This window comes from Lepisma saccharinum, chromosome 21 (assembly GCF_977018435.1).
Source record: "Lepisma saccharinum chromosome 21, izLepSacc3.1, whole genome shotgun sequence".
Taxonomy (NCBI): Eukaryota; Metazoa; Arthropoda; class Insecta; order Zygentoma; family Lepismatidae; genus Lepisma; species Lepisma saccharinum.
Genome location: NC_139249.1, coordinates 7,277,844 through 7,289,255, shown reverse-complemented (window position 1 = coordinate 7,289,255; position 11,412 = coordinate 7,277,844).

The following is an 11,412-nucleotide window of genomic DNA, read 5'->3' as shown; positions in this document are numbered from 1 at the left end:
GGTGGGGGTGATGTGATCAGCACCATGCCCCTGGCTGCCTTTACCCCCCCGAGTTTCCTCCAGGTACCCACTTTATATGACGCTGGGTGGGTGCCGGAGCTGCTTGAACAGGTGGACAAAATCCTGGTTCTCCCCCACCGGGGATCGAACGTGGGTCTTTCGCATGGTAGTCAGATGCCCTAACGACTGAGGTACTGCGGCTCCATGAAGTACATTTCTATATTTTGTATTGCACGTGGTCTGGACAGTCTTTCATGTCGTGAGATCATTAATCTAGTCCGGAAAAACCTAACAACAAGGCAATGACTATCATGCTGTTTAAATTGCAAAACACTGTAAAATGTAGAACTTTCTACAGAATTCACACTGTAGATCAGAATTTAATGATAAACATGGTGATTAGAAGAGGATTTTTTTGAATCATTTGTATTGCTACTGATTATTTAAATTATGTAATGGACTTTAATATAAGTTAAATAATTTAAATAACTATTTTTTCCTTGTCATTATAATTAAATCAAAGATGAAGAAAAATCCCAATATGCAATTTTTGAAGTCAGTGTTCGAATTGATCAAAATGCATAGGGTGGGGTGCTAAAGAAATGTTTTCTCCATATTAGATATTATTTTTAAGTAAGACCTGCCTAATAGAAATTAGTTCAAAGTGGATCGACACAATAACATCAAAGTGTACTATTTACACTATATTTATTAAAAAAAATACACTTTTACATTTTCATTCTTTACACAAAGACTGGATGTTCAAGTAGTACATTTATCACTGTTTCACATAGAACTTGACAGTTATACCAATATCTATACTCTTAACTGATTCTCACCAATGTCCATACAGGTGCTTGAAAATTGTTCATCAATATGAACTGTAATTCTGCAATTATATGCATCAATTTGTCAGTTTCGTTCCAAAGTATTTAATCATTGAAGATCCATTTTCTCGCACAATATTTGTGCCAAATAAATCAAAATTTTGCAAAACTTACAGGTTAAATAGATGCCACGATTAAAAATTCTATATACTTTTGGATAGTAGTGGCCAATATCGAATACATTGGCAAAAGTATCTACTCAACCCTAATCCTACCTTAAAATTATGTTCTAATACTGAAAATTACTTATGGATAATAACTAATAACGATGATATAGTACATATATTCTCAAAGGGGAGAAAATTTAGAAACATTAGCTTCAGAAAAAGAAATTAGAAGTGGTACAAATCTCTCTTCTCCTCGAAATACATTACATGTGTACAGTGAAACCATCAATTAGGCAATGCTTGCTCCTCATTAATGATTTTTCTTCCTTTTGTCGGCAGTGCACACCTAACTGTGCAGCAGTACTTGAAGATAAAAAGGAAATTTATCTTCCCACACATTAAATCATGGTTCTGGGCATGGGCATCAGCCCCCCTTCCCCCCTGGAAAATGGAAGTCAACCAAAAATTGTTTATTTTGCACACATAATTTCATTTTAGCCACAATAAGGTGTGTTAATGCATGAACACCATAAATTCAAATTTGCAATGTTTTTTTTAGGGAACAACACTCTTTTTGAATAAAATGTGCTTTGTTTGCCCCCTGGAAAAAAACCTACCTTGCCCCTCCCTGGAAAAAATCCTGCGGACGTCTGGGTTTCAAATGAGCATTGTTAAAAATGGACACCCTGTTTGTTTGTTTGTTTCTTTTTCTGTGGTAATGAGTAATGAGTTTCTGTATGCATACATTTCTTCTCCGTTTTTTTTTATGAACTCTGTGCTTCTTATCTCCATGTATTGTTATTGTTAAGTAACATGGCTTAATCAATATACTACTCAACAATGCATATTCGCTGTTACTTTCTTATTGTTAAATTTTCATACGGGAAATACGTGTGCGTGTTTGAGTATGTTCTTATGTTCCATACCTCTTGTTATCAATGCTTCTTTTTTCCACTCTTTTGGTATTACAGCAGACATAATTGTATATTTTTGTTGCGTTCGAAAAAAATAGTACAGTTTTATTTTTAATGGAATTTTCTTTGTAAATAGTGCATTGCACGTACTTGATGTAAGTGTATGAACTAATACTTTGTATACTTTTATATCTATACTGATATAAATGATTGTGGATATACTTTTTTTGTTGTGTTCAACTTGTACTTTGCACAGTAGGGTTGCTGTTCGCTAACCCTGACTGATCAAACATTAAATATTACTTCTTTGATGTTCTTTTTTATTACATTGGTTTAATAAAAGTGCTTCTCCATGATGAGAGTTTTTAAGCACAGCCTGATATGTATAGAGGGGAGGCAGGTACCCACGGACAGATGGTAGTCTCATATTTGCATAATTTCCACTATGTAGTTGTACTTAATTGTCCATACCACGCAGTGGCGTATGCAAGGGGGGGTGTTACTGGGTTTAACCCCCGCCTTTAGATTTTGAAATAATATGGAAAATGCTGTAGAAAAAATTAAAAATGGCTAATTTATCACAGTCAAAGGTCTGCGACAGTAATAATAATAATAATAATAATTTGAATTATTATTCCCATGCAGCATGGAGAAAAACACAATCTAAGCAGCTGCAAAGTTCAATTTTGCATTTTTTTTGCAAAATGTCTCACAGTGTGCAGATGTTATTGCAAACGTTCTTCCCAGTACTGATTTTATATCCCCTTGTGAACTCTCAAGTGATGCTGAGTCTACATCCACATCATTAAATAGCGTTAAAGAAGTGCTTTGTGAATCACGTAGAAGTGATAAATGTGTTGGAATGTCTATAAGCTTACTTTGGAACGAAAACATAGACAGTGGAATTTATCAACATGCATTCTCGTGCCTCATCATCATCCTGGGTGAGTTCCATAGGTAAAGGTAATGTAAATTTCCCCATGCATATAGTGGTGTGGGGGCCCCACACATTCTCGATCTCCGCCATTTTGTAGGTGATGTGATCAGCACCATGCTCCGGCAGCCTTTATCCCCCAGGGTTGTTCTCGGGTACCCATTGATATGAGGCTGGGTGCGGAGACAAGGCTGGATAAATTCCAACCAATTCCTGGAAACGAACCTGGATCTCCCACGAGGTTGTCAGACTAGACCACTGCGGCTCCTTGAATGAGTTTCTTACTTTGATTATTTCAATAAATTTAATATATTTGCTTGTTTTTATGGATTTTCTTCACACTTAAAATGTCTCACCTATCATATACAAATAACCGTTGACTAAACAATTATTTCGTAACAAAGAAACAAAAAAAAATGTAATTTTGTTCTATTGCTTTCATAAATATATTTATGTAGATCTCTACTACTTAATAATACAGTAAAAACTGCATATCCCAGAACCTCTATGAGAAGGAAACCTGTAAATACGGAAAAAAAAGTCCCCAGAACGGACCGATTTTATATGTGAAAATGACCTGTTTAAGGTGGAAACCTCCTTAACGTGGAAACTGAACACCATTTAAAGACCAACGAGATGTTTTTATTCCCGGTAAGATGGAAATTTCTTCCTTTATTTTTTTCGCTCGCAAGAAAACAATGCAATACTTTTAAGTGGAACACGTCTCTGTTGCCACTTGCTTATCGGTAACATTGTCGATATGAAAGAATGTGCTACAATACTCATAGCTGTTACGATTCCATTTCTTTCTTTCATCGCTTGCCCTCTTTGTCTTATTTCTCCTCGGTTTCTTTCTTTTTTTCTTCACTTTTATCTCAATCTTTCTTCACCTCTCTTATTCCATCTTTCAATTTTTCTCTTTCCCTCTATGCACATTGCGTTACAACGCCAGGGGTCGTAAGATTCGAAAAGATACATAAGTACGTACTGTACGTTCTTACAATACTGTAAAAAGTGTACCAACATGTTGTGTAGTTACATAATTCTGCTATGCTTATTACGACTTTATCGCATTTTTATTCATGTACGTACACTTCGCAACATCTTATTTGACCGCCCCGAAAGAATTCTAAGTCCCGAAATCGTAAACTTAGCAACATTGCACTTCAGCTCCAGGTGAGAGTAGCCAACTTTGAGTAGGTCCTTCCACTAGACAAAAAACGCTGCGGTGATAGGTTTTCAATTTAACACTTTCCATGAACTTAGAAACTATAAACCGCTATTATAATACACAATCAAACAGAAATAATAAATTGGAAAAAGAACCTTGAGGGATATTTACGATTCTGCTTGCTCGACTTGAAATTTGGGAGGTTTGAAACACTGAATAGAGTTTTTCTCCACCTGGAGGAAATTGCCATCACGTTTGTGCAGAAAGAAGCAAATTTGTGAGGAGTTTGAGACATTTTATTTACAATACCTTGCATAATATCGAACAGTTCTCAAAAACATATATTTTACACGATTTGTCGAGAAAATGTGCTTGAAACACAGGAAGGTGGGAGTCTTCATAAACGTCAACATGTTTTTAAGGGTATAACGCCATTAAGTTAACGTAGAGCAGTTGATTAGGCGCAGCTATCCTTATTTTTCATCAAGCGTGAAAGGTTGCGGGTTCAAATCCCACCCTCTCCTCATTCTTTTTTTTCTTTTTTTTTTTTTTTGTTTGCTGAACAGATACTGTTGATATTAGAATATTTAAAAAAATGAATCCGATGCACACTTGAGGGACGTCTCTTCTGTGCATATTTTCCCTTAGAAGTTGGAGATTTCCAGGATTTAAAGTTAAAACTTTTCTTTTTAGTTATTGTTCATATGTTGTGTTAACACACACATCATGATTAATTCACAAATCACATATATGTATTCGGGATGCAAAATGTAATGATATTTAAATTATGTATTGTTTGTTCTTCACTGACACCTAAAATATTGATTATTTGATTTCGATATACTAAAAAAAGATATACAGTTATGTTAAGTAGTGATGTAGTGCAGTACTGTAACGAAGGAGAGCGTTTAATGAGTTCAAATTGCTAAGATTGGTAATTTTATGTTTCGTTCCTTCGTAATGACTGTTTTCAATCCCCTCACCACCATCTTACCATGCGTCTAAAACTAATAGTAAATCGCTAATTAACATAAATAAATTGTTATTGCGACGAAGGCCAATTCGATAAGAAACTACTAATAAGTAGGGACATTGAATTTTCGCGATGTGCAAAATCGTGAAATGTGAAAAAAAGATGCAATTTTGAACATTCTACACGTAACTACACCCCCAATGATGAAATATGCATGAGTTTTATTCGCGAAGTAATGCGAAATGTGTGCTTTCCACGAAATGAACGCTTTTTCGCGAAATAACCGTGAAATATCATCAAATTAAGTAGAAAACATGCAAAAACCGGCAATCGAGGTTGTGTGCGCAAACTGTCGATTTATAACTAAACATTTGCCTAAAGTTTCCTACCACTTGCAGCTGAAGAACGTTTATCTTCGATCACATCAGGAAGATGCTGCAAATTGGGATTTCCCATGCACATAATCTCAGTTCGAAAACTTCGCTCCCTGTTAAGCTGCATTCCTTTCTTCCCCCGAATATGCATTTTAGAAATGATGTGATTTTCTGTTGATGTTTTATTTTGGTTGGACAGCTAAGTACTTGTGTATGTGTACAGTATATAAAAATGAAGAAATAGTTTATCAATTTATAGCTCTTTTGTATGTTGTTTCTTCTCATGATGAAAAAGTGTGTGCCAATTTCTTTTTCCACCGCTGGTATATACCGCTGATCTAACATTTTATTTACCGCTCTCCTCAGTTTTTATTTACCATAAATTTGTGTCCCTACTAATAAGTATTTATATAGTAAGTGACAAACAAAAAATTCGAAACCTCATAATGATGGTTAATTCCTCACTGCTTTGTATCTAAAATGTTTGTCTTCTTTGAACAGAAAGTACGAGTATCAGATATAACAAACTTTCCGCACTAACTTTGTAATATTCGAAACCACCATTACAGACTTAGCTCTATGTAACTCGATTCTGCACATTCCACGTGGCATGTGACTTCCTCCTATCATCAAAATAACTTTCTATTACTATTTCCTTTCCTGTTGAGAAATACAGAGACCAATGTTAACTTCTTAGCACGGTGGATAAACATTACACACAATGATATACTCCTGAAAAAAAATCCTACCTAGGTGGAGAATCGAACCTACGACCTCCCTCGTAAGAATCAAGCATGCTACCTCTTCTCCAGGTAGCTCATGTTAAAATTTGCTACCAGTTTGAAGAAACCAATTCACACATAATGTCATATCTATAATTTCCTGATGGCAATTTTCATGAGGAAACGAATTAAAAAAAAATCGAGAAACGCTGAAAGGGAAAAATGATAAACATGTCTATTGGCGTTTTGTCATATTTTGTAAATTGTGTAAAAATTCCGTGTTTTGAACAAGCAATCGTTTAGATACGATGTATTTTGTTGTTTGTTTAAAGTAGGAACAGGAGAGCGAAAAAGAGTCATTTGAACCAGACCCCGTTTGACAAGAAACTTCAGCTTTTTTCCAAAGACTGTATGAAAAGAGAGAGGAACGTATGAAATATAAAATATGTGTGAAATTAAAACAATGGAAACCTTGAAAGATAATACTAACGAACTTCAAACTATGAAAAACATATTTTCGTGGTGGAAAACTCCAAGTCATTTTCGAAATATGAACTTGATGTGTTTCTTTATTATGAAGTGGAGATATGGGACGATACGATCCCTCAGCAAGAAAATTTTAAGCAAGCTACCTCCAACTTTTTCAATGGTCATAATTACTAATTAGGGTCCGGAAGTTGATGAAAAATCAACTTTTTTTCTGACCCTTAAAAACAATGCTAAACCTGATATCATGTCCGTTTCCCTTCAGTTAGAGCCGGAAAACACTTTCTATTTTACATTTTTTTTTTATTTTTTGGCCTTTTTGGCTTTTAGTTTATTTGTCAGTATTTTTAACAGTTTTTGTTGCATTTTTACTTATTTTTGAAGTTTATTTTTCTCCTCCCCCGTTTTTCCATGCATTTTAAATGCATTTACTAGTAAAACGTACATATTTAGATTTCTTGACATGGTCCTTTTAGCAAATTCACCATGAATCGAAAATATGGTAAATGGAAAAGCATAATATTATTCTTAACTGAAATGTTTGGCAAAGGATTAAAATACTTTGTGTGAAGATCTACTTTGAGGTTCTTTTTCTGGACACTATTATCGCTTTAATCTCTAGTTTTAAAGTAAAATTAGTCACAATATTAAATGCAATTACACTCTGGTATACGCGAAGCAGAACTGTATTTTCGGATGCTGACCGACTACAGTATCATAGAAGTCCCACTCTGAAAGGAGATGAATTGGTTGATTTGGTGTTTTAAGTCAACTTTATGCATAGTAAGGCTAATCGGGACTGGACCTACAGTTTAAAGTGGTATCCGAGCAGAGTGCATAAAATAACGTGAACCGTGTGGTGTAGGGGGATCATTTGCTTATGGAATGGAAGGTCATGGGTTCAAACCTACTTCTTTGCAAAATCTTTTTCGGGAAGTAAACGGCTTTGGACGAGAATGCTTATCTATGTTTCTTGGATATTTCCTGTTGATATTTGTGCAATTTATGTCCAGTATTTCCGGATGCAGAAAGTTGACATGTAAGTTCTTAATATGTGTTAACTTATAACAGCTGAGCGGGTTAAGGCGTTCACTCATCTTGAGATCGTTCGCTGCGGGACGGCGTAGGTTCGAATCCGGCTCTGGTCGGAATTTATTCGGCCTACGTATAGGGCCGGCGGCAACCCACCATCGTGAGGAAATTGGGGAGCTTCGAATGAGTAAGCATAATCCGGTCCCTGAAACCTACTATAACGGCTGGGGATACGTCGGGCTGACCCCCCGACTATTCCAATACTGGCTGCAGATCTCCACGCTTAGAGGTGACGAATGAAAGCGTGGGAGGGTGCCCGGCAGTCGGTGGATAAGCCAAGGCCCTTCAGGGCTGTTGCGCAAAGGATTATTATATTATTATTATAACAGCTGAATGAAAGGAAAAGTATTTCCTAAAATCCTGCCAATCACTGAAAGATAAAAAAACATTAGTAGAAGCATTACTTGAGGCATGCACAGTGGCGACGATTATGGAGTGTTGAGGGTCAGATGACCCTGCACTATGCTTAACATTATCTACGAAGGGAAAGGAACTGTCCTTGCCCACCCTCCCCGACCTTGCCCCATCAGTTTTGAAACCCAATCGCCGCCACTGAGCATGCATCGCATAAATATTTACAGTAATATGATATAATATTATATTACGTTATTAGAACACTTCGTACTCGGTAAATAGAAAGGAAGAAATAAGAAGGAAAGGATGGGATTTGAACCTACGATGCTTCGATCTTGACGAAAACAGTAAAAAACGGAAGTGCTGTTGTCTAACCAACTACTTCAGGAGATTGCTAACAGAAAGCTCAGTAAAACACGTTAATCTCAGTTGAAGCAATATTGTGCAAGAGTTTCGAATCATTTTTCGCCAATAACCATGGAAAAGACACACTTTGCAGCATCGTTTGGTGTTGTGCAAGGTATCTTTACTAAACATTTCGCATAAAATCATCATAAATTTGCCTTCTTGCATTCAAAAGTGACCGCAATTCTTTCCAGGTGGATGAGAACCTGTTCAGTGTTTCACAATGCACATACATTTTCCTATTTTGAAATTCAGAACAAAGAATCTTGAAATATTTTCAACATTCGTATTTCTACTTAACATTTTTTTGTCTACTCCTATATTTTATTACTGCTTTAGGGTATCTTTACTTTATGGAATGTGAAAGATTGAAAAAAAAAATCACGAGCGTTTTCATTCAGGAAGAAGAAATGTTGCAAAGTTGGCTACTTTTAGTTGGCTCTGAAGCGCTATGCTGCCAAATTTACGAATTCCGGACTTTGAAATTTTTCAGTGCGGTCAAATAAGATGTTGCGAAGTGTACATGCATTAGTACTCTACATTATAAGTAATGTGAAATGTAAATCTGTCTTTCCATTATTTCCTGCAGCACTCTATACTGTATTTAAAGTCAACCCTATATAAGAAGGAAAACTGTTAAGACTGAAAATTTTTCTCTGAACCATCATGTTCCGGGATAGACAGGTTTTACTGTAGTAGTGATATAAGTACTAACAGCAGCTGCATTAGTAGTAATTAAACTATAATTATAAGTATTATTAATTAATTAGTATAATAAAACAATGGTAATGTGAATTTGTAGAAAGTTTTTGAAATAACCCCCCCCCCCCTTGATGAAATCTGCGTACGCTACTGCTACCTCGTTTCTTTCCACTATACTGAACGCAACTCCAGCTGGGAAACAGCGATCAGTTGAATTTTCTTCGACTGAGATCGGGCATTTTTGAGTCGCAAGGTATCAAACTTTGTTTGCGGGACGAAACAAATAAGCGTTGGTCCACCACATGTTGCCAAACGTACTGAAAAGCGAGAAAGTGTCTTCTCTGGCAACAATATTGTCAGCACCAGGAATCAGCGGGGGTTGATGGTAGAACTGCACACGTGGTCCTGAACGATTAAGTTTCCAGAAGGATCACCCACAGGTCGGAATGCAGGCAGACACACAGACCTATAAAGACAACTAGCAAAAACAGAAGTACGCTTGGCAACGTTGCTTCGGGAGAACGATGTGATCCCTTCAGGTTTTACTTCGCAACTGAGGTTGTTGACACCCATCGGACCACACGCCCCCGAGAATGATTGGGGGACAGGATGCGCCAGAAATAGCCATCAAGGTCAACCGCCAGTTGGAGTTGCGGTCAGTATAGTGACTCGAGAGCAGGCAATTGGACACGGAACCTCTCGATAATGTGGTAACACTAGTGGGTTTTATGTTTCTGTTAAAGAGTTTGTCACACACAATAAATAGTATAGTGGTAAGCTTGTGGAACGGTCAAAAGTAATGGTGATGCCAGTGTTGGATCTGACGGTATAGTGGGATGCATAAGTATTATGAAGCAAATTATCCATCACCATGTTCATGTACTTTGCTGAACCAAATGAGAGCTTCAAGAATTGAAATGAAATGCCAAAGAAACTGCTGACAACCCCTGCACCAGCATAATTAAAAATGCAAGGATGTAAGAGGAAAATTAATGAAAAAGTCGTGCACAATTTGCTGAGCTATACTTGTGCATCCCACTGTACCCACAGACAGGTAGAAGGATAGAACTTACAAAATGAGATAATGTCAATTTGTCATAAAGAATTTTAATTTTCTTTAGCATGTGTTAAAATTATTAAGCATACTATTCATTACAGAATTCAAGGAAAGATAATAGAGACAAATTATCCATCGCTATTTTCATTCCATTGTACTTGTACGTTATATGTAGTAAGTAGTAACATTGTGGTGATGCAAAGCAGATGTTGTCCTGCTTATTGACGTTTTTACGAGGGGTGTGTCAAAGTCAAATTTAAAAAAAAAACACAAAATAACGTGATCAAAAAACACCTGATTTGTTTTTCAATGTAATCTCCTTTATTAACATAAATATTCCATTTTGATGGAAGTTCATAATTCTAGTGTTGTAGAAGGAAGATTCATCCCGAGACTCAAAAATGGAACACTCAGCACACATGGTCATCTTGTTGTTAAATATCTGTCCTTTTAACTCTAACTTCGAATGTCGAAACAGATGAAAGTCACTAGGGACCAGAGCAGCCCTGCCAATGTGAGACGTGTATGATGTTGCATTGTCGTGTAACACATTCACCAAATACCTGTCATTAGTTTCCCTTTTCTGGTGAATAACTTGACTCAGTTTGGTCAAAATTTCAACATATGATGCACCATTAATTGTGGTATTTCTGGGGTTGAACTTGGTGCGCAGTGGACTTTTGCAGTTCCATAAAACAGTCAACAACAGTTTCCGTGTTGATTTTTTAACTTTTACCTTCTTTGGGAGAGGAATCTTCATGCTTCCACTGCATGGATTTGCTTGGTTTCAGGGTCATAATAATGTACCCACGTGTCATCCTCTCTTACTAGGCGAGACAGATTTTTTTTCTGACTTCACAAATTCCGTATTTTCAATTGAAATGTTGACATGATCTTGCTTTTGAAGTGGTGTGAGAAACTTTGGCACCCATCGTGTGAACACTTTATCATCAAGTCTTCAGTCAACATTAGATGAATTGTGAATGGGAAAGCCCATTGTGTCTGCTATTACAGACAGTTTCAATCTTGTGCCTGACATCACTAGTTGTGCTAATTTTAAAAGGTTTTCTGGAGTTCGGACAGTTCTGGGAGGTGATTTAGATGGTTCATCTTGAATGGCCTTTCTTGCTCTCTGGAACTCATCGGCCCAATTGTACACAGTAGCAGGGAAGTTGAAGAGTCCTTATGCACATTGACCAAATGGGCGTGGATGTCACTTCCAGTTGCTGTTCTG